The following is a 22,162-nucleotide window of genomic DNA, read 5'->3' as shown; positions in this document are numbered from 1 at the left end:
CCGTCCTGAATAAATATCCTGTATTTGTCTTGAGTCCACACATCAAAAATCCAAACATGTTCTACTCCTTGGAAAACACATCCCTTCTCTAAAAGGTTTGACAACTGAATAGAAACGTCTGTATTTCCAAAACCTGTCTTCATTCTTAAGGCCTGTAATGTTCTTTTTCTAAGCAGTACTGAAGCCATAAATTCAGAGAAAGATTTGCAAAGACTTCAGCTCAGTCTACATTGGCTTTTTTCTCTTCCTTTCAAACCGCTAAGTGGACACACCTACATCATGAACCAGTTTTTCCTAGACTGAGAGACATCAGCAAGACAAACAGCCAGTGTATGTCCGTAACATGAAGGCGTTTTCAGTTTTAGGAGGAAACTCAAGCAGGGCGAAACAAAATGGACACACACACTTTCCTTTATGCTGCTGGTACAAAGCTCCTGGAGGAAATTAGGTACAAAATTGTACACAAATAAATAGAGGTGATTCTTAAAACAATACATAGTAGGATTCACCTGGATCACATGGAAACACTTTTCTCTGTTCAAGAAAGTTTGACAAAGAGAAAAGAAGCCAAAAATAAAACATTTTCCAAATAAAACCTCATAAGAAGAAGAACTGCATGAGAATCTGAATCATTGCAACCTGTAAAGAGTAAAGAGGAAATACTTGAAAGGAAAACCTTAATTAAACATAATTGTTGTGCTATGTTTAATTGAGATTTGCCCTTTAACTTTTTATGAATACAAAGTAATGAAATTGCTTGATACCTGAAAAGTAATGCTCCGAAGGAATGTTTTGACTTCATTATGATACAGTTAAAGTGTGCCCCCTAGTGACAAATCAGATTTCAGTCAACGTCATTTCTCAATGTCTGGAGTCACACGTTATAAAAATGACATTAAGATCTAGAAGTACAAAGAGGTGATTTAGGACATGCATTAGCAACACAGTAGTATGAAAAGGTATTCTCTTTAATAATCTTTGTTTTCTAAGACACCTGTGCATTTTATTTTGCTGAAGTTAGATTCAATTTCATTTAAATTGCATATCTAAAAATTCTTGATGTAAACCAAAGTGCTTCACAGCCAAACTACACATCATAAAAAAGATTTGTAAAAAAAATGATTTTAATGAGATATAATTACATAAAGTAATCGAGAAAAAGTTAAATAAAAAGTATATAAAACATATGCAATATATAATAAGCAACATTTGATCTGATTCTCTGAATTAAGCCAAATGACTGGATACATAAAGATCTTAAGCAGAGGTTTACATAAACGCATTGTAAACCACTGTGTAAATGAAAGACAAAGATATTCTATCATCTTTATTTTTTTAACAGTCAAAGAGTAAGCATTTCAGCTGCATGAGATTCAATCTCAGAAGTTGCACCCACAATGTGGTTATTCTGAACAGTGGGTGACTCTGACAGCCCACAAGCCATGATGAATGGATGCTGTGGCCAAATCAAGCAGTGACCAGGAAAATGATTGTCTTCAGAACTTGAAATGGAACAAATCTGTTTATCTTCCTCAAAGCAGACTTTCATTTCACTGATTTTCACGCAACTGGCTAAGTTGAAATCTATGTCGTGCTGATATTTCCTGAACTCCTTACCTCTAAAACCTTCTTGACACATTTTGTCCTTTCAAACTCTGATCGGTCTCTTTTTCTCGCTCATTTCCACGGCTTATGCTCAACCTGCGTCATATCAAAGTCAAAGGAAGCCAACTGATGTCTGTTGAAGAAAACCAGGCTGACAGAAAGGAAGAACAATCATATTTTGTTTTATAAGAATTTTATTGTCTCAGCTAAATCTGCATAAAACGTGTTTCAGTGAAGGAAACTCAAAGTCTCCATTTTCTCTTTCTCTGTTGATTCCCCTACCATATGTACTCTGCTGACTTTCACTTTGAAAATCTCTGATATCCACCAAAAACATACCCCTCTCACAAGAGGTCACTCTGAAGTTGACCTTCTGTTCTCCTTGCTGTCTTCCTGTCAGTTATTTTCAAGTTTCACTCTTCCTTCCATAATTAATGTATCAAATATAGTTCAAAAATCAAAATCGTCCACCTGCCAGCTTGACCGTCTCCCTACAGTATTAGTTAAAGCTCGTCTTCCTTTAGTGCTTTCTTTCTTAACCACTATTATAAACTTTTCTCTTCACTCTGAAATTATCCTTTCATCTCTGTAAACAGCAGCTGCCTTTACTATCTTCAAAAGCCTGGTTCATTACTGATTCCTATAACCTTGATAAGCTTTGGCCAATATAAAATTCTGCTTTGTTTCAAAACTCATTGAGAAAGTTGTTGCCTCCAAACTCTTCTCATACCTCAATAAATACAAGTTTTAGGAGCAGTTGGTTTGACAGAAACGGCTTTATTAAAAATGTTAATAAAGCTTAAAATGTGCACTGTGTTGCATCAGTGCAATACAGCTACTATCAAAAGTAAATGGTAGCTCGATGGTAGCTGAAATACCATTTTGCATAATATCCTCCATAATAGATTACCATTACCATTGACATAAGTCATATTCCTCTCATCTGGTTTACCTCACACATTCTAAGCTGCATGCAGTTTATCTAACATAAATCCCAGTCTTTAAGCTTTTCATTTTTACAGTTTCTGTATGTGTGTCCCAGGATTCTGTTGTGGGGTTGCTTTTATTCATTATTTACATGCTTCCTGTTGGCCATATATTCCACAAAAATAATATAAAATTTTATTGTTATTTCCTCCAAACACATTTTATTCTTTCCACATATCCTCCTTTGTGACTGTCTTAAAAAATCATGGTTTCTCCTCGAAGCTTGGGTAAACTTGACCATTTAAATTTGACCTTTTTTTTTTTGACCTGCTTTGCATCGCCACTGATTCGTGCTCTCTCACAGATCTTTGTCTGCCACTCATCTTATGGTTCCCACTGCTCATCTTGTCACTACGGGGAACAGAGTTTTCATCTGCTATCCTCCTTGGCTCTGGAAATCCCTTGCTCTGGTCATTAGGAATATAGACTCTCTTCCCTCATTTGAATGACAGCTCAACACACACCTGTTCAATGAAGTAGACTCACTATTTACATACATTTCTCTGTAGTCAATTGTTTTACTGACTTATTAAAAAAAAAGATTAATTCTGGAATAATCATTTCGTTCTTTTGCAAAGTGACCTTAGATTTCAAAAAGGCAACCTTGCAAACGACCGGTTATGAACTATTCATTTCATCCAAGTATGTTGAACCACAGAAAGATGAAAAGTGGTAAAGGCTGTAGTGCAGGTGGAGGCATAGTGGACCTAACCGGTTTGATGAAACAGCTTTGTGCATTTTATGTAACAGAACTGTTGCTACTCTGCAATCCTTCCAGAAACATGTTGGATTCAGATTATTAGTATATTGGTCAGTCCATCTATCTGTCCATCCATCCATTGGATTGTTGGTTTTGTTGGTCCAGAAAAAAATGTTCCTCACTTCAAAGACTTTCTCGAGACATTTCTAGGCCAAAAATGAGGTATATACCTTTCAGCACAATTTGAAAGATATATACAGATATCCTATTACTATCTCCTGAGTACGAGGCCTTTTGAACTGGAGGTGGAGTAACCGCTCCGTATAGACCTCCTCTCTTTATCTCTTATGCTGAATCCAGCCAGTCTACAAAACAAAAACATTATACTAGCTTGTTTTTTATCCTCCTGTTGTTTGTGATTTATATTTCATGGCCAAATGAGAGGGTTTGAACATTGATGGAAAGGTAAAAAGAGAGCTTTGCTTTGTGATTAACCTTTAAAAACAAAAAACTGCAACTTCAACTTATCTGAACTTCTGCTTAAGTAGAAGCCAGATTTGGTGTCTGATGTTTTAGTGTCTTAACTTTGTTTCTTCATGTTGGGCAGATCAGACCGCTTGAACTAGAAAGAGAGCTGGGGACAGAAGGACATGGCTGCTGAAACCAATACCCCCTGGTGGAGCCAGAGGGCTGTTTCCATGGTGAGACACAGTTAGATCTGCACCGGCAGAGCAGAGCATAATGAATAATGGATGCACATAAGTTTCTAATGTTAGCGCAAACCAGCTGAAGGTTAATTCCAGCATTGCTGATAGACTCTTAAATGGCACACTCATGCAACAAGTACATTACACACACAAGTCACAGGAGGAATTGATGCTGTGCAAAAACATCACAATGAATACGGATAGAACTGGGTGTGTATTAAAATACTACATTTGCAAACTTTGCTGAATTGCTCAAACTGTCTTACTTTACTTTGTTTTAAAGAAAGGCTCAACCAACAGCAAGTCAGCACTCACAGAGAGTAATTATGCAGTGGGTCGCATATTCTGTTCTCTGCCCCGATCAGCACACAACAGCAGTATTCAAGGCTGCAAACAAGGCGACAAACAGCACCTGTTCCCCGATCTGGCTTCCTATTATCTGCATGATAAGAAAGGAACCTCTTACTGAACACATACAATGCAGGTCCTGCAAAAGGAAAAATGAGCTGAACATTGAGTGTAATCAGTTAAGGCGATTATGTTCTCAAGTATCAGTATAAATTTTCTGCCCATTTGTTTTGTTTCGAAAAAAAAATTGATTGTTCTTGATGGAGGTTACAGAAAATTTTGTCTTTATTTGTTTACTCAGAAGTAAGCACAGCACAAATGCATTGACTTACTAAAAATTATGATAAATATGAAGCTGCATTGCTAAAAAAAAAAACATCAATGCATCTAATATCTTGATACATGCATAGCATCAGTGAACACAAAAGTTTAAAAAATAATGGATCCTTTAAAATTCTGTTTGGGATTCCCATCGAAAGATACTTTTGGTTCACAATAAAAATTTTCAAAACATGTCTGATTTTGCGAGAGTGAAAACAACCTGAAGTAAGTTGAACCAAACATTCAGCACCTTAGCACAAACAGGTTTGTTTTGTTTGCTTTGCAGAATAAAAACCAAACAATCACAGGAGGTGTCTGTGAGTCAATAGAAAAACAAACTGACATTCACATTCCTGTAGCGTTCAAAAAGGATGTAAATAACACATTTCTTTAAGGTATTGCCTGTCTTACACAAATACTGCAGAAACATGCAGAAACATGAGGTAATATATATATATATATATAACTTACATAGTAATTTAGTTCCACAAGTGAAATTAATAGATTACAAAGATTTCTCAAACACAAATTTCAAGTGCATTGGTTCCATAACCAATACACTTGATTGTGTATTGGTTCAGCACAATCAAGTGTGACAAACAGCTGTAATATTTCTGATTACAGCTAAAACTATTTTTTTTACTACAAAAATGCCATTGTGTAACCATGTAATGGCCAGTCTGATCATGCAGATTATTTGTGATTTGCAAGTTGTCCAGCATCTAGAGGAGATTGATGCCAAATCCAACAATACTAACATTTCACAGGCTTCTGTAAAGGAACCAGTGTTTATCTTCGCAGTGAAACAGGCTGATCATCCAAATGTCACACTGCACTGATGTAGTATTTTAAGCTGAAGGAGCACCAAACAACTCAACATAGCAGATAGAGATAAAATATTGTTTTTAATTGACTATATCTAATGTACTACTTGCTGTGAGTAGCAAAAGGTTGGGTTCTCTTTACCTTTAGGCCACAATAACCAAAACCAACAAAGAATAAATGGCTCTGAAATTCTGACTTTTTAATTGAAATTCTATTTTTATTGGCAAAAGATAATTTGAGATCATGGTTAAACCCAAGACAATAAAAGCAAAGCAAGTCAGTTATCTAAAATCACTAAAACTTAGTCACAGTTCAGGATTTTTTAGGGGAATTTCTGTTTTAAAAGTATAGACAATTTCTGGAATCTTTTCTCCAGTAAATAACTCCTTTGGCATTCAGATTGGTTATCCCCTAAGGCAGATGCCACTGGCTTATCTGAATTTGGCCAAGATTCAGGTGGGCTTTTATCATCCTAACACAGTTCCAGTCTCAAAAGGATTATACAATTTCCAGCTTCCAGGAAAACTATCTTCATCGTTTTACTTTGCTATATGGTTATGAAAATCCTACAGTCAAAAGTAGTCAGAGGAAAGACTAAAATAACCAACCTGACATTCTACGAGAAGCGCTAAAAGCCAAATGTTATTTTATAGAACAATGTACATAAATCCTACTGAGGTAATTTGCAACAAAATTGTATTTTTATGGTGGTGTGTCTGTACTTTCAACTGACTGAGTAGTTGAAAGTACAGACTTTCAACTACTTTTCAAAAGGTAAAAATTATGATTGCTTTAGCTGGAAAAGCTGGAATGCTAAATACAATATTTCTTTTGGATTTACCTCCTCACCTAAATGTAGGCTAATGGAAGATTGTATTGAGTTTAAGCACTAATGTAACTGTCACTTTCGTTTTGCTGCTTCACATGTGGACTTTCTTAGCAACAGGAGACCAAAAAAGGTCTTACATTAAAATGAGAAAATAAATACTTTATCCAAGGAGCTATTGACTGTACATTCCATAGAGCAAATTTTCACTTTAAGGATTGTAAGCAGCAGAAAATAGGACAAGTAATAAGAATAAAAACCTCACATAGGTAAATAGTGTTTGTTTTCAATTGTAACTGAAAGGATTATGAAATACCTTCCAAAGCAGCTGGTGACTCTATGTCTTGCTCTTCATCCCAACATGCGAACTGTAACCAAGTCTCAGCCTCAGAGTCCCTCCAGGAGCTCCACTTGTCAGGATGTCCTCTCCGTCGGTGTTCCTCCATCAGCTGAGCTCAGACAGACTCCACCCCCAGCAGCCTTCCAGCTCCTGGCCCTTCTGAATAATGAAAAACATGCAAAGCCTCGGCTTTCTTCAGTCTGCTCGCTGACCTGGTTCGGGGACATGTGAGCTGCTCTCAGACACATCTGCTGCTCTGTGGATAGCTAAAAAAGAGTGCTTTGACTGTTGAGCATAGTATCTCCAGCCTGTCAAGAACACTAGAGACATGATTTTCATCCAGTATGGATTGCATCCTGGATACTCTCTAGGTTCCTGTCTATATCATGTCAATGACACCTCCATGTTCCACATTTAGGAAGAGCACTGTTCATTTAAAACTTGATGATGGTCGTGACTGCCCAGCGTCATGGGGATCTTCGAACAAATGTTCTTGTTTTCTTCCCCAGATTTGTGCTTTGAGACAAGGCTGTCTGAGGATTCTACAGTGTACCCCCGTGTTTCAACATTTGTGGATTCTCCTATTGGAATGGATTTTTTTTTTCCTCGAATCATAACTCCGGATTGTTTGTAGAAAATCTGTGTACTCACTGTTTTTTATGAGCATATCTAAAATATTCAAAGGTTTTGTAACTTTTGAATTACAAAACTTCAAAAGTTACCTTTTCAACTAGCACAATGTTACTTGAAAAGGTATTGGCTGACATTTGCAAATTGCAAAGCAGCCAATCCAGCAGCATCATTAATCAAATTAATCTGTAGAAAAATCTATGAGATGATCAGTGGAAATTGGATATACCCAAGCTTAATGGCAATGGCAGAAAAAAATATTTACATGTCATTGTTTTTAAGTTTTTATTGTTTATTTGTAAAAAAAAAAAAATCAAGAAATTATGCCATTATAAAGAATTGTGTGCAGAATTTTACATAAAAAACTAATTTATTCAATTTGCAAGTTAGGATGTAAAATGTGGAAGAAACAGTGCTGTGTATACTCTCCAGGTGCACTGTATTATGAACAAAAATTAAAACATTGATGTCCTGCATTTGAAAGCATATGTAGTCCTATTTCAGTCCATCCAATTTGCTGAACCAAGTTGACTAAGGGAGGCTGGGCCATATGTGTAATTTATTCTGCTATAATTATCTGACTGGTGTTGCAGTTTTTCATATTCTATTTATCGGTAACAGTTTTCACATTATTGAACAAATTGATAATTATTATGATTTAAAAGGTATAAGGAATGAGTACTCAGAGGTCTTTGTCATGACTCATTATCCTTAAAATGCTAAGTGAGAAAAACTTGACTGATAAAAGTTAAATGATACCAATCTAAGCTTTGTTTAAAAAAATACAACACAGAAACTCTACAATTACAAATTGGGGGCAGCTGCAACTTCAGCCAGATATTCATAGCTGAGTAAATAAAATGGAACTACAAAGAAATAAAATGATCAAAGAAAACCTGATTTTCATGTCAATCCAGCAGATGGCGTCAAAGAACATGACTTTCAAAGAGAAAACTAATCCGCACAAATGTGTGTGTTTAAATATCTCTGTGTTTATGGCGTTTATTATTTTCTTAAAGGAATAACTGAATGAATAAAAAAATTCGAAACAAGTTTTATAGATGATCAATTCAAAATTGTACCCAATACCAGTGTAAAATTTCATCACCTCTGATAGCGTCTGAGGTTGATTTCAGAAGACAGAGTTCAATGACTGGCCATCAACTTCTCCTCCATTACTATTTTACCACTCAGAATGAACATGTTTCCAATTCAAGATGATTGCATGCCCAAGAGCTCTGTCCTGACAAGAACAGCAAAATTGCTCCGTCAACTGTGTGCACATACCACAGCTGATCATGATGACAGCTCGAGCACAACTGAGCTGGTGAGCACCAGGTGCAATACAATCAAAAACAATAAAAAGAACAAAAACGACAAAAGAAACGGATTGTTGACATTCACTTTGGATCATTGGCATTTGCCTTGAAACACCCTGGCTGTTCATGTGAAGCACAAATGCGCTTCAGTGCAATTTATGATTGTGCCCGGGAAAATGTTTTCGTTTTCCAATCCGTAGGGAGCCAGATGTTTTCTCCTGCAACATATTGGCTCCAGCAATAATTCTGTTAAACAACTGAGCAAGGTAATAGCATGTCAGCGGCACAACACAAAAGACAAATGTCAGAGCAGTTGCATAATTTTGCACCGGAACTCTGACCTGATCCAAATCCTCCTGCCTGAGTTTCTTTGAGGAACAGAGAAATTGGGGGATAAAGGAGGCGTGTGTCTGTCACATCACTGTGCTTTGATGCACATGCAAGTACTTCTATACGCAGATGAAAGCATGCAAACCAATTAAAAAGAAATCCCTTAAGTTGTGAAAGCAATGACCCACAGAGCTGAAAAATCCCTTTTTCTTAAGGTAAACACTGCTTGACATTACACTTTGGATTCACAACATTCTCTAGAGTTTTTTGAAGATGAATCAAATTAATATTAATACCACCCCGTTTAAGGAAATTCTTAAATAGGGTGACCGTTGAATCAAAACAGGACTCTGATAATGAGAAATATTGGTCTGCTTTTGAAGGCTTTGCACTACAACACAGATGATGTACGATGCCACACAGCGAGGCAGCTGCAGGGGGAGAAAGCACTAAAGCAGCAGGTCAGGGGGAGAGTGGATCAAAGATCTAATGTCTTGCATGAATGCTCTGGCTGCAAGGTTTGGGCTGTGCTGTGTGATTCTGCAAACTATATTGATGTGACCACAGATGAGCTGTGCAAGCCTCTCCTAACAATAGTGGATGTGTGAGCACAGACACTGTCATTATGGCGCTGCTGTGTTTTGATGGAAAAGGTATGTTAAAACCAAAGATTGTCCAGAATTGTCTTCAGTTTGTCAAGAATCAAAGTCATAAACCCTTATTGTTAAATTTCTCGGCTGTTTGTGGAGTCAGTTTTAAATTTTGCACGAGAAAAAATCAAAACATTTGGAACGTCTTCAGAAGCAGCTTGAAAACAGCAGGGGGAGTTTTCTACAGAAGAGGAGCAGAATTAGAAGTAACAGTGATCTGACAGTGAGTTTGTCTCTACAAGTTCTGGGATTTGATGTAGAGTTTGACAAACAGCTGCTGAGAACAGATTAAAGTTTTCAGACACATGAAAGATACAAAAGACACATGAGAATCTTTTGTAGTGCTTACAAGTGCACAAGTTCTGACCTTACATTCAAAAGAGCAGCTTTTTCTTAAGTACTATGAAATAATCTAAGATGGGTCTCTTAGATTAGTTAAAATACCACAATATCTCACACTGATAGTGTTCAAAAAGTTGGAACTTAAAATCTGATTTAGCTTCCACCTGAAGATAGATTGAAATTATAATTTTTTTTATATTCCATATATTTTAGTTTTCTTAGCAAGAGGTGGCTAAAGGTTTACCGAAAATGCGTCTGATTGGTTCAGAAGCACCTCATGATGACTCTTTCCTCAAAAATAAAGAAATAGAATGAGTGAAACAACAAGAAGCCTTTTCCAAGTCAGAATAAAATCTGATCAAACTGACAGGTTTAGTTGTAATATTTTTCTTTATTTGTTGTCCACTAAACATTTTACTTTCTCAAGATGACTGTGTAAAGTTCCAGCAAAGTTTTAAGTTTACCTCTGAATCAGTGTGACCTCTTTTAAGTTTGTTTTCCCCCCAACACATCCAGTCCACTTTTGATTTCAAAGTGAAAAACCATCAAGATCACCAATGAATTAAATCACCATGATGTGTTTTCAACTCCCAGTGACCTATCAGACACAGTAAGACTACAGAAGAATGAAGATATTGAAATTCTTTTTTTTGTGTTTGGTTTGGTTCTCATTAAGATAAACAAGCCACCTGGAAAAAGTGAAGCCTGATTCTACAGCTAGATTTGCATGATTAACTATATAACTGACTCTTATTAATTTGATGTTTATTCAAATATTTTAACATTTAGTCGCTGTAGTTTTTATTGACTGTCCAGCTAGTTAGAGTATCTCCTTATGTTTTTATCGCTATATCCTAAATGCTAAATACCAAAGAAAGGCTCTCATTCTGTGACTTTCTGAATCGTCTCCAAAGCCTCGGTTGGCAGGATGACAGCTCCACAAGGCAGGAACTGTTAATGCCGAAAGGCACTAAAGATAAGAGGGGGCAAAATCTCAGCTCTGACAAAAAAAAAGAGCTCTGTGAATACTTGGTGACAAATTTTCGATATTTCATTGAGCACTGGCGGGATAAGCAGCCTGTTTTTCATATTCATTATTCATAATTCTTAAAGGTGAATGTTTCTTACCAAACACATCAGCCTTGGGCCACTGTCAAAACTGTTGCATGAATTAAGAACAGCATATCATCACATCAAACATGTGCATTTCCATGAAGAATAATCCCCCCCTTAAAGATTTCTTCTGCTTTTGATTTTGTCTCATGTAAATATTTAAAATAATCTAAGAAGTTAACACTAGTCATACAATCTAAGTAAATAGACCATGCATATGTTGAAATGGTGTTTTAATCTAGCTTTCTAAACTTACCTTTTCGTAAATGAAAAGGTAATTGCTTTTACCTGTTGGCAGTTGCTGCTGCTGCCAACAGGTAACTGCCAACACCAACTGCTATCAAGCTTGGATTTCAAATTTAAACCCATGGTTTCAGTATGGCTGCTCTAAACTGTGATTTTGAAACCGAACCATTCAGAGTTTTAGTTTGTTCTTGCGCCGCACAAATAAAAGCACGGCAAAAACTTTCGCTCAGAATTTTCTGGTGGAGAATAGATTTCATGGCTCTGTTATAATGTCAGCTTGTCCACTGTTGTCCAAAGAAAAGTAATTTGTTACGGTGCCATCAGAACAAGAAGAAGCTTTACGGATACAGTTCCAGAATATCACATTTTTGCATTTAGATTGTTTTAAAGGTGGATGCTGCATCAACTCTTAAAACTCAAAATCAAAAAGGAAAATGTTGAAAGAGATCCATTTCATTGATTAATCTTAACCGGAGGGTCAGCTGGGCCATATCTCCAGCAGGCCAGGGAACTTTGGAACATGGTGACAGACAGCATAACACAACCTTGCACACACTCGGTCACACCTGGGGGAATTTAGTGTGTTGTATTAACCTAATGTACACAGTTTTGGCCTGTGGGAGGAAGCTGGAGTGCCCAGAAGGACCCCATACATTAATAAGGTGAACATAAAACTCCACACAGAAAGGCCCAAGGGCCTTCATTCAAACCCAGAAACGTCTTGCTGAGAAACATTAGTGCTTATGACTGCTCCACTATGGAGTCCATTATCTTGCCAAAGAAGACAAATTAATGCCAAAATTGAAATAGTACCTTTCAAGCAGTCATGTTCAGCTCATGCAGGATGAACTGTAGTTGTGTCTATAAACTGCAGAGTGTATAAACAGAGTAATGCAGTCTGAAGCAGCAATATGATTGCCCTGCAGTGTTATAGGTGAAGAGAGAGGAAATTAAAATGGTCCTGGGAAGTGCCTGACACAAGAAAAAAAAAAAAAAATCAAAGATGGTTCCCACAGGATTGTTTAAGCAAATTGAAACGGAGGGGAAAGGAGAATTTCCAAGTACACTTTACTATAGTCAGGTGATTGTAGTAAAGTAGTATAATTTACTTTTCTATAGTAAAGTCAGATGACTTTGGAAATCACCTGAAAAAGCAGGTGACTTTCAAAGTCAGTTAGTCACAGTAAATTTTATTCAGGGTTCAATTTTATTTATACAATAGAAAAAGTCTATTTTCCCTCACATTAACAAACATGCACCACCTTATTTTGGTAAATCTTGTAAAATCCCTGCAAAACACATTTTATTGTAACTTTACAAAATGTGAATTTCATCTAGTTTTGCAAGAAGCAATATATTTCATAATTTATATACACTGTTAGGACTGTTTGTTTCTTGTTAACTGGCAGTGTTTGCCATGGCACTCCTTGCCTTTAATGCACTGCTAGCCAGTTGGCACTGCAGCCTAAGGTCTTTGAACAGCTAATAGGACTGTAATGGCTTTTTCTCTCTGGTTCAAAGTTTTGCAACAACACTTATTTGGTCAGGAGATTTGTATTCTCTCGCTTGTCTTGTTTCAGTGACTTTTGCATGGCCAGCATTTTACACACAACAACAAAGCCTTGGGGAGATTTGTTAGTAACCAGTAGCTTTGATGTTTAATCTTTCAGCTCCACTTGACATGCTGATGTAAATGTGTCTGCCTCGTAGATATAGGTCAAGAAACTTACATCTTTTAGAACTTTTTAAAGCAACACAGTTATTATGAAAAGCTTCTGATCCTCCTTGTTTTGCATAGAATCAATGCCACTGTACTTTCTAAAGGAGATCAAGCATTGCATTACTGTAATTTTCAAAGAGCTGCTGTGGTCCTCGTTCTATTATTTCTGCTTCATCCTGCATAATGAACCATTTCAGTATAATTACTCATCCTTGATTACTGAATCTGATCTGGGCTTTTTTGTTGTTGTTGATGTCACTGCCACAATTATTACTGATGACTCAGTGTGTACTGTAGGCAGCAAATAATACTAGAACAAACTGATATGGAAACCATGGATATAAATGCAAGAACACAGCTGTACATTGATATGAACAGCTGCGGTTATGTCACTTCTCTGTAGAGGAAAGTGAGATTTGTATATCACTTTCCCGTCTCTCCAGCATCTTCTGTCTGACTGATTTTAATCTTTACTCTACCAGTTAATCTCCCCTGAGGAGGACGGGAGGTCCAGGCCTGCCATAAAAACGCACAATAGGGTGTCTTTTTAATCTTCCATTTTATCAAACCCTCTGGGAATATATAACACGTTACAGAACAGCTTGGAGTTATGGGGCTGCAGATGGAAACTCTTTGAGAAATTGCAAGATCATATCACATCAGGTGACTTAACGCTGACAAGTGCATCCTCAGCTCTGTCAACTCTGCAAGGGTGCACAAAGCCTGTTTTGGTCCGATAGCTGAAAACGACCAGTCTAGACAACACTAATGATTCTCATCTGTCACTGCAAGACATCTGATAATATTGAACCTTAATTCTGGCTGTCACTCCACAGCCTGCTGAAAGTGCTCAAACATCTATCTCTGTTGGAACATGCTTTGTCTTGCAGCTCAGTGTGTCCTTTGATCATCTCCTAATTAGGTTTGAAGGAAAATGCATCCACCTTTTGTGTCTCGCTCTGATTTGCGGCACAATAACAGAGGCAGCCATTCAGAGAGACAGCGAGAGGAAAACAAAGGAAAAAATTATACAGGAGTTCTTCTGCACTGAGCACATTTGTTGGGAGAGTAATGCAAAGAGATTGAATCATATCAGTTACAATATATCCAGAGATCTCTCACAGCACACATAATGCTCCTATCACTCATGACGTGACATATAATTCAGCTTGGTAAATTTAATAAAGCCGAACAATTTTAAAGTCTTTAAAGGTCTTGTGGAATTTAGTTTTTGCCTGTTTGCAGGGATGGAAGGTCTGCTAACTCTGACTGACAATTCAACTAATTTAGCATAGGTGAGTATAGCACCATTCATTCAGCACAAATAAATGAAATCACTCAAATCAACCACTTGCTTGCGGGGCAAAGCATTGAGCATAATGATGTGCACATTTTTGGTCAGTAGTTTTCTGCCACAAGTTGTTTTACTTCTTGATTCGCTATAAAAATGCTGATAACTACTGTATTTAACACCATTAGAGATATACAAATTAAATGCTCTTTAATATGGGGCAATTAAAAAAAATACATTTAAGATATCTTGAATTATGTTGTCATTTGAGATATCTTTAGTTTCAGATAGACAGGAATTCATTGTAGATATCTAGAATTGAAGTCTCCATACAACTCAATTGTAAATCTGACGTCATTTCGACTAGTCAGAATGTAATTTGAGATATCTTAAATCGCTAAAATGTCTAGTCATATAACAATTTGAAATATCTGGAATATAAGATGGTTGACACAGATCTGTTCTATTTGATACACCAATAGAAACATACAACGCAGTTAAAGATTGGACCGGTCACACTTATGGCAGCTTTTACAGACGAACTGATGCTGCTCACAACAGAATCATGGAGCCTCTTTAAATTTAAAGGTACAACTGTAGTGCTTAAATTTTAACCAGACACAAGATAGCATAAAAACAGCACTAAAATTACTAAGTACCGAGAATATTAAAACAGCACGGTTTTGATTAAGTCAGACTACCAAATTGAAGAAACAATGGTTATTCATGAGTACAGCAAAATTACTTCATAAAACCCTAGTGAAGCGTGTCTGTTTCTTGTCTGCTGCCCTTTAAAGACCCCCAGTCTGTTTTAAATATCACACTTGATTAAATTCTTTCTGCAACGCTTCGATAAATATTCCTGCACTCTGACTCCATTACTGCTGTGTGGATGTACATTAGACCTGCTTTCAATGTGGCCAGAGGGAAAATAAAGGAGCCAATCAAGATAATGCAATAATTATAGCAGTTTAAGTCATATTAAGGCCAACTAGGCCATTGAACTGATCTGAGCACATTTATATCGCTGCGCAGGCCTCGCTTTTTTAAACATCGACAGGGGACAAAACTTTGAGTGCTTATGTGTCTATTAGCAATGTTTTTCTTGTTGGCAATACGCCTGAGAAGAAATTATATCACTGACGAAGCCATTGAAGCCACTGACAGTTTAATTACACTGGTTAATATTTCAAACATGCTTGAGGATTCACTATAAATCATGCCTCTCATTACAGCACAGTTAAGTTCAGGCTTTAGACACTCATGGAAAAAAAAATAAAATTCTTCACAAAACAATTTCAGCCACAATTTTCTAACCAACTGACTCAATTCTTTGCCACTAGAGAGCAATATCAGTCAGATCCAATTAGATATAAAGAGCTTGAAAAGCAAAAGCAACTACTCCCTAAAAACTGCATCCAACATGGGTTACTTTGCTTTCCGTCATGGGTCAAATTTGTATCAGTCCACATTTTGTCATGTTAGACCCAAAAGACTCAATGCACACTATTTGGACTTCACATAGGAGACAACCAAAGCTTTGCTAAAATGCACATTTTTGTCAAACCTTATATGTAAAAATGATGTTTTTGTTTAACTATTATCTAAATATGAAAACAATACACAGGAGAGATGTGGACAAAACTGAGACAAAGGATTTGGATACTAAAACACTTCTAAATGTTTAAACACATAAAAGTGTTTAAGTATTTTATAAGCAATTTTACCATTAAACAGTATAAACAAAATTTACATAAAAGGTTTACAAAAACCCTTATGTTAGCATATAATTAAGATCATTTCAATCAAAACTACATAAAGTGTTGTTCAGTTGGAGTTGTCATGCTGCTTTTTATTTCCCAATACCTGCACATGGAGAGAAGGAGCGTAACCATTCATGTTTGCTTTCTCTTTTTGCTGCTGCCATCACTGTGATTATACTCTAATTAGCCAATGTTTAAAGCATGCAGCCTGGCATGCTTTTAGAAAAACAGCAGGATGATAAAAGGATGAAAATACATAATTGTTGCTGATTGCAGTCAGACCCATCTAAAGTTTTACTGATTTCATCTTGAGTCAGAGTCCTGATTAAAATGCAGATTGTTTTTTTCCTCTAACACTTCAGAGTATTGTTCGTACTAAAGGGCCACAGGTCACAAATTCAAGATATTATTTTATTCCGATATGTTCATCCACAGTTTTTCCATACATTGAAACATGTAGTTAAAAATATGTGCTGTTTATTTAATTCATAAATCTGATTCAGGCTAAAAATGTCAGTAGGGATTAATAATTTAAAAATATTTCCCACCGATGTAAAGCAGGAAATGTAGTTTCAAGAAATATAATAGTTGCACTGATTTTGTGTTTCCATGTTACAAGACCAACTAAATAACTCAATAACAACTAAATATCCAACTAAATAACAACTAAATATCCAAACAACATAATCACGCAGTTGTTACTTAGACATCAACAGAAAGTAAAGTTTTATGTCAAAAATGAAAACAAAGGAAAGTTAAGTTTAGATTATCTTAGTCAAGACAAAGATGATTTAGGTGTCTGATGCATCATGGAGCTCATGGCTGTGAAAGTACAAAACAAAACATTTTTGTGGCCAGCACAGCTTACTAATGATTAAAATAAAATAAAAAAAACAAAAATGCCTTTGTCTCAGTTTTGTCCACATCTCTCCTTAATAAGATTCTGCTGAGTGAGACATTGAAACAAGCTCTCTTCCATTTATTATTTCCATTAACTTGCACAATATCCAGTTTTTCTCTCATATAAAAAGCCACAGATGCAACCTGAGCTCATCCTGTGCCTGCCCTCTCCCCTCAAAATAATTACATTTCATGCAGAGATGAATGTGAGCAGGTGGCCATTTTTCTCTGCTTGCTGTGTCTCGGAGATAAATGAGGGGAAAAGTGTGTGAGGAATTTGGACTAGGTGCTGTACTGAGGCAAAGCCACAACACAGTGAAATGCTTTTCTTGATGATCACTCAGCAACTGTGTGGAACTGTTTCATTCTAACACACAATTGTGAACACAGAAAAGTATAAAGAGCAAGGCTCCTTGAAATGCAGATGTTCACATGGTACAGCAGTAGGGATTTCTAGGTGTAAAAAAATCAGAATTGGAGAAAATTCAGAAGACAAAATTAGCTGCAAGATTGGGCAGCGGTTCTGCAGAAAACATTATTGCTACACACGTTACAGTTTTTGGACCACAATAGAAGGAGACAGACACAGCCAGGTGTTGCACTGCTGAAGCAAAAATCAGAGTGTGAATCTGATCTTGTGTGACAGCAATACAAAAGTCTTGCTTACTAACTCAGCTATATCACACAACCCTGCAGTACGTGCAGTTTGCACAGTTTCGGAAGTGAAAAATAAAACTTCACTTTAGCAGGTGCTTTCACTCTTCTCCCACCGAATACAATGCACCTATTGAATGTGTTGTAAAAGTATTCATAACTCTTGACCTTTTCACATTTTGTCATGCTACAACCACAAATTTTAATTATTGGGACAGACCAAATCAAAGTGATGTCGGAGCGATTGGTTTTCAAACTTTACCCAAACGCAAAACACAAATCTGCTCTGGTAATCAGTCCCGCTGGGACTAAATAGTGCTCTGTGAGATCTTCAGACATTAATTCTGCTGCATCATCGAGCTGTCTGATGAGCTGGAATTTCTTGGTTTTCTATTGTCACTAAAAGTAATTGTAATGGTGAATTTTTATAGTTAACTTCTAAGATTTGTTTCATCAGCTCTGTTAGAAACTTGGACTTCTCATTCAGATTAAAGGGCAATAAATTTAGCTCTCTAATCTTTTTGTGCAATCAGCAGCTGGTAGATAGTGAGTATTCAGAATAATTTAATCTCTGTCAATGTCCCAACACTGTGACAGCACACTGTTTATATTACTATTAGACCAGATATAAACTGGTATTGCACAGCTGACAGTTGAGAGCTGATCACATTTTGACTTTCAGTGCTTGTCCTCTGAAGATTTTGTTGCTCTTAACTGTAACATTTACACATTGCATTTTATAAATGGGAAATTTCAGAAATTCAGTCATTAAATTTACCACTTACTTTGTTCAATCAAATTAACCTTGAAGAGAAAAACAATGTATTTCTGAACATGGTTAATTTTTCATCCTTCACAATATACATTATTTTTGGGATGTTCTTATTCTCAATAGACAAGCAAATAAATTACTCCTGCTGAGGAACAAACTTTAAATGTGCTTGGCTACTAAACATATAAATTTGAGGACATAGGATCTTTGACAGCTATGCCTGGTCTGTGTCAGTGGGAATGTATAGACTTTGTACTGGACCACACTGCTGACATTGATGGTAAAACATCAAAATCATTTTCTACGTATAATTTATTTTCTATACATAAATTATATTTCTACATATAATTTATATGTAGAAAATGCACAATATCAGAATATAAGCATTCAGTCAATGTTTATCCTCTAATACTGCAGAGCGTATCATGTTCAGGGTATACACTACTGCAGATTTATAATTTATAAAGATTGTTTTCAGCAATGTGTCAGATGTCTACATTGGTTAATGGCTTGTTTAAATTACTGGAATTAGATTCCATGTGATGTGGAAAGCAATTAGGGAGTACAATACCATGGATCGTGTGTGTGTTCAGAGGATAATGTGAATATAGCTCTGTAGGCTCCTTAGAGAGGTACTGTGGGAGTAATTATCTGCGTCTTCTTGGGTCTCATAAATATCTGCACAAATATTGATCCATTTTCATAAGATGTTTGCAACAAAGAATTTATTTTGCAATTATGGAGATACATTATTATTCTGTATTGAATATATACAGTGGAGTGGGAATATTCTGATCAAAGATTTGTTCTATTTTGCTTTTTGTCGAGGTTAAAATGTTTCAAGTCATTAAACACATTTCTATAAGACAAAGATAACCAGAAAAAAAAAGAAAAGAAATCTTGAAACTCCAAATCCGCAGATCTCCGAGTGAAAACGTCGGGAATCTGTGGATCAGTTGTGCTACCATGAGCAGTAACAACTGCTATCAGACGTTCGTGAAACTGTCGGCCTTTTACATCACTTTGGAGGAAATTGGTCCCACTCATCTTTGAAGAATTGTATTGAAAGGAGCAATGGAGGATTTTTGAGCACAGAAGGGAGTACTTAAGATAATCTCACTGTATCTCAATCCAGTCTGGACTTCATTTCCTTTTTTGAGTTGTTTAAGGTGACATCGCTGTTGTTCGGATAACTTTGCTGCAGCATAATACAAGAGTGACAGAACTTAGGTTTACAAAATCAAGGCTGGACATTCCCCATCAGGATTTTATGCTAAGACCAGAATTCATGTTTTCATCCATCATGACAAATTGTCCAGGTCCTGAAGCACAAGAAATCTATTTTGATATTCCAGCTTTCCTGCTTTATAATGCTTATTCATGAGAGAAGGAAAGACATTTTGTATTGAAATCGCTCCTCTTCTTTCTGGTATGGAGTTACCTTCACTGTGTTTTTTACCATCCTAAAATTATAATTTTAGGAAGGTGACAGTATAATCCTTAGAGAACTGGTAGACTCTAAGCAATAAGAAGAAACCTTTACATCGGCAAAATACTCTAGTTTTAGTAGAGGATGTCCTCTCTGAGTGTTTTAGTAGGTTTTCTTATATGATCACGACTGTAGTTTAAATAAAAAGTGAGATTTGACTCCTGCATCTCTTCTCATCTGCTCTTAGGATGATTCTGCTGATGAAAGTGAATGCACAGAAAGAAAAAAAAAGTCAGGTTTCAAGGCACAAACACCAATTGCTATCACCATAAACTCTTAAATCACTTTTTTATTTATGTGAATCTATGTCTAACAGGTTAGTCTACAGGTGGAAGTTATGGGACATGTTGGGCATGACTTAAACGATTAAAGAATCTTTACGGTCAGGGTGTCTTTATGGACCCGCTGGATAACATGTAAACAGTTTTAGGGTTAAAGCAACAACTGAATTTTACAATTCACATTTTTCTCTCATGAGCATGGCAAATTGTGGAGGTGAGAGAGGCCTGAGGGCATATGTGTCAACACTAACTGCAGCTAAACAGCTATAACGTTACAACCACCACAGGCCCAGATATTAACAAAGAATATCCGGGTGTTCCCGAGGGCTGCTATTAACAGGCTCCCAGCAACACATCCTTTTGGTGCTGTGAGGAGACTGTTGGGGGTTTAGATGGTTGCTAGCAACAATTCAAACAGTCTGTTGTTTTTTGGAGTGCAATTTTTGCAAGGACCACTGTGGTTCGACTGAAATGAGGCTGCTGCTATTCATACACTTTGTCCTCATTTATTTTGAAAATGCTTGAATTAATGCGTCATGCAGTCCGAAGAGAAATTAAATGTTTCAAACTTTTTTCAAGAGTCGTTATTTTAGATGATGATGGCTGAGGACGGGAAAGACCTCTTGCAGCAGAGTGGATTGCAGTGAACCAGAAGAAGACTGTGACGAAAGACGAACCCATTACAGTGAAGAGGATGCACTATGCTTTATGTTTTATGAAGCATCTGTTTTTGCACAGCCATCTCCAGAGACTCCAGGGCAGTTCACAAAACATTCAGCTTTCTTCATCAGCTTGTTGAGCTTAAGTCACAAGCCCTGATACTATTCCACCACATAATAGCAAAAATAAATGGCACTCTCCACAACAGACTTATAGAAGATATGCAGCATCTTGCCTCAAACAACAATGGATCATTCCTGCTGCCGCTTTGTATAAAACTTGACTGAATTCAGTTCTAACTGTTGTTTGTGTAAACACTAACTGTTTACACTGTTTTTATACTCCTCCACTCCTTCACCTATGATGGAAATAGTTTTACACACTACCGTTTGTCTTCAATCTAAAATCCTATTTGTTATTTTGGTCACATTCAACATGAGAGGATTCTTTTGACACCATTACCACAGAATGGTGCATCGGCTCTTGGATTTGGTGACACTGGAAAAAAAATCAGGTTCAGTAGAACTGCCAAAGTAGGTTTAATGCAAGTTTAATGCCAGAATGTGGATTTTTTTAAAGCAGTGCAGTTTAAAGCTGCCACATGTACTTTTATAAAAAAATATGTCTTTTACACGTTTAAAAACATGGCATTAGAGTTTCCCCACCTCGTTCCAGTGCTCCTATTTTTATTGTTGAAAATAGTGAGGAATCACACCAATGTGACACAAGAACAATGAATTTCAGGAGCAGAGTAAAAATCTTTACTCTGACATGGATTATGACCATGAAAGGTTGGACTCAATTTATGGTTTTGGCTTCATAAAATGAGCCATGTTTTAACATCTTTGGCTGCTGGTTCAATGAGTTTTGCATGTAGTGTGGTGATTCTGGTATCACTGGAAAGGGCAGAACTTGGATTTTAATCTAATAGGTAGTTTGTGTGGGTAGGACTGTGTTGTGCTGCCACGTGTTTTGTGGGGTAAGCCTCTTTAGCGTCTATTTATGTTTATTTTTTTTAATTTAACTGCTTAGTGTTGAAGCTGGGTGTTGTTGAGGTAGAAAATCTTGTTTCTATCATTTTGAGGAACTTTTGCCTGATACATGGATTTGCAATATGCCTATTTTGGTTAATGCATAGCATGTGTTTGGATTGATCACCCAGAATGCTGTGCATTACTTGATCGGAGTTCAGTGAAATTAATGGATATGCTATCAGACATAGTATCTATTGTTATCGATCAGGTGTCTATCATATTACATATATTTATTGTTATTAATAAATATATGTACAGCCCTAGTTGTAATGTGAAAAAGTTCCAATCGTTTATACTTTTACAAGGCAC

This window comes from Poeciliopsis prolifica, unplaced genomic scaffold, assembly GCF_027474105.1.
Source record: "Poeciliopsis prolifica strain line A6 unplaced genomic scaffold, Auburn_PproV2 SCAFFOLD004, whole genome shotgun sequence".
Lineage (NCBI taxonomy): Eukaryota > Metazoa > Chordata > Actinopteri > Cyprinodontiformes > Poeciliidae > Poeciliopsis > Poeciliopsis prolifica.
Note: the sequence above shows the minus strand (reverse complement) of the source record.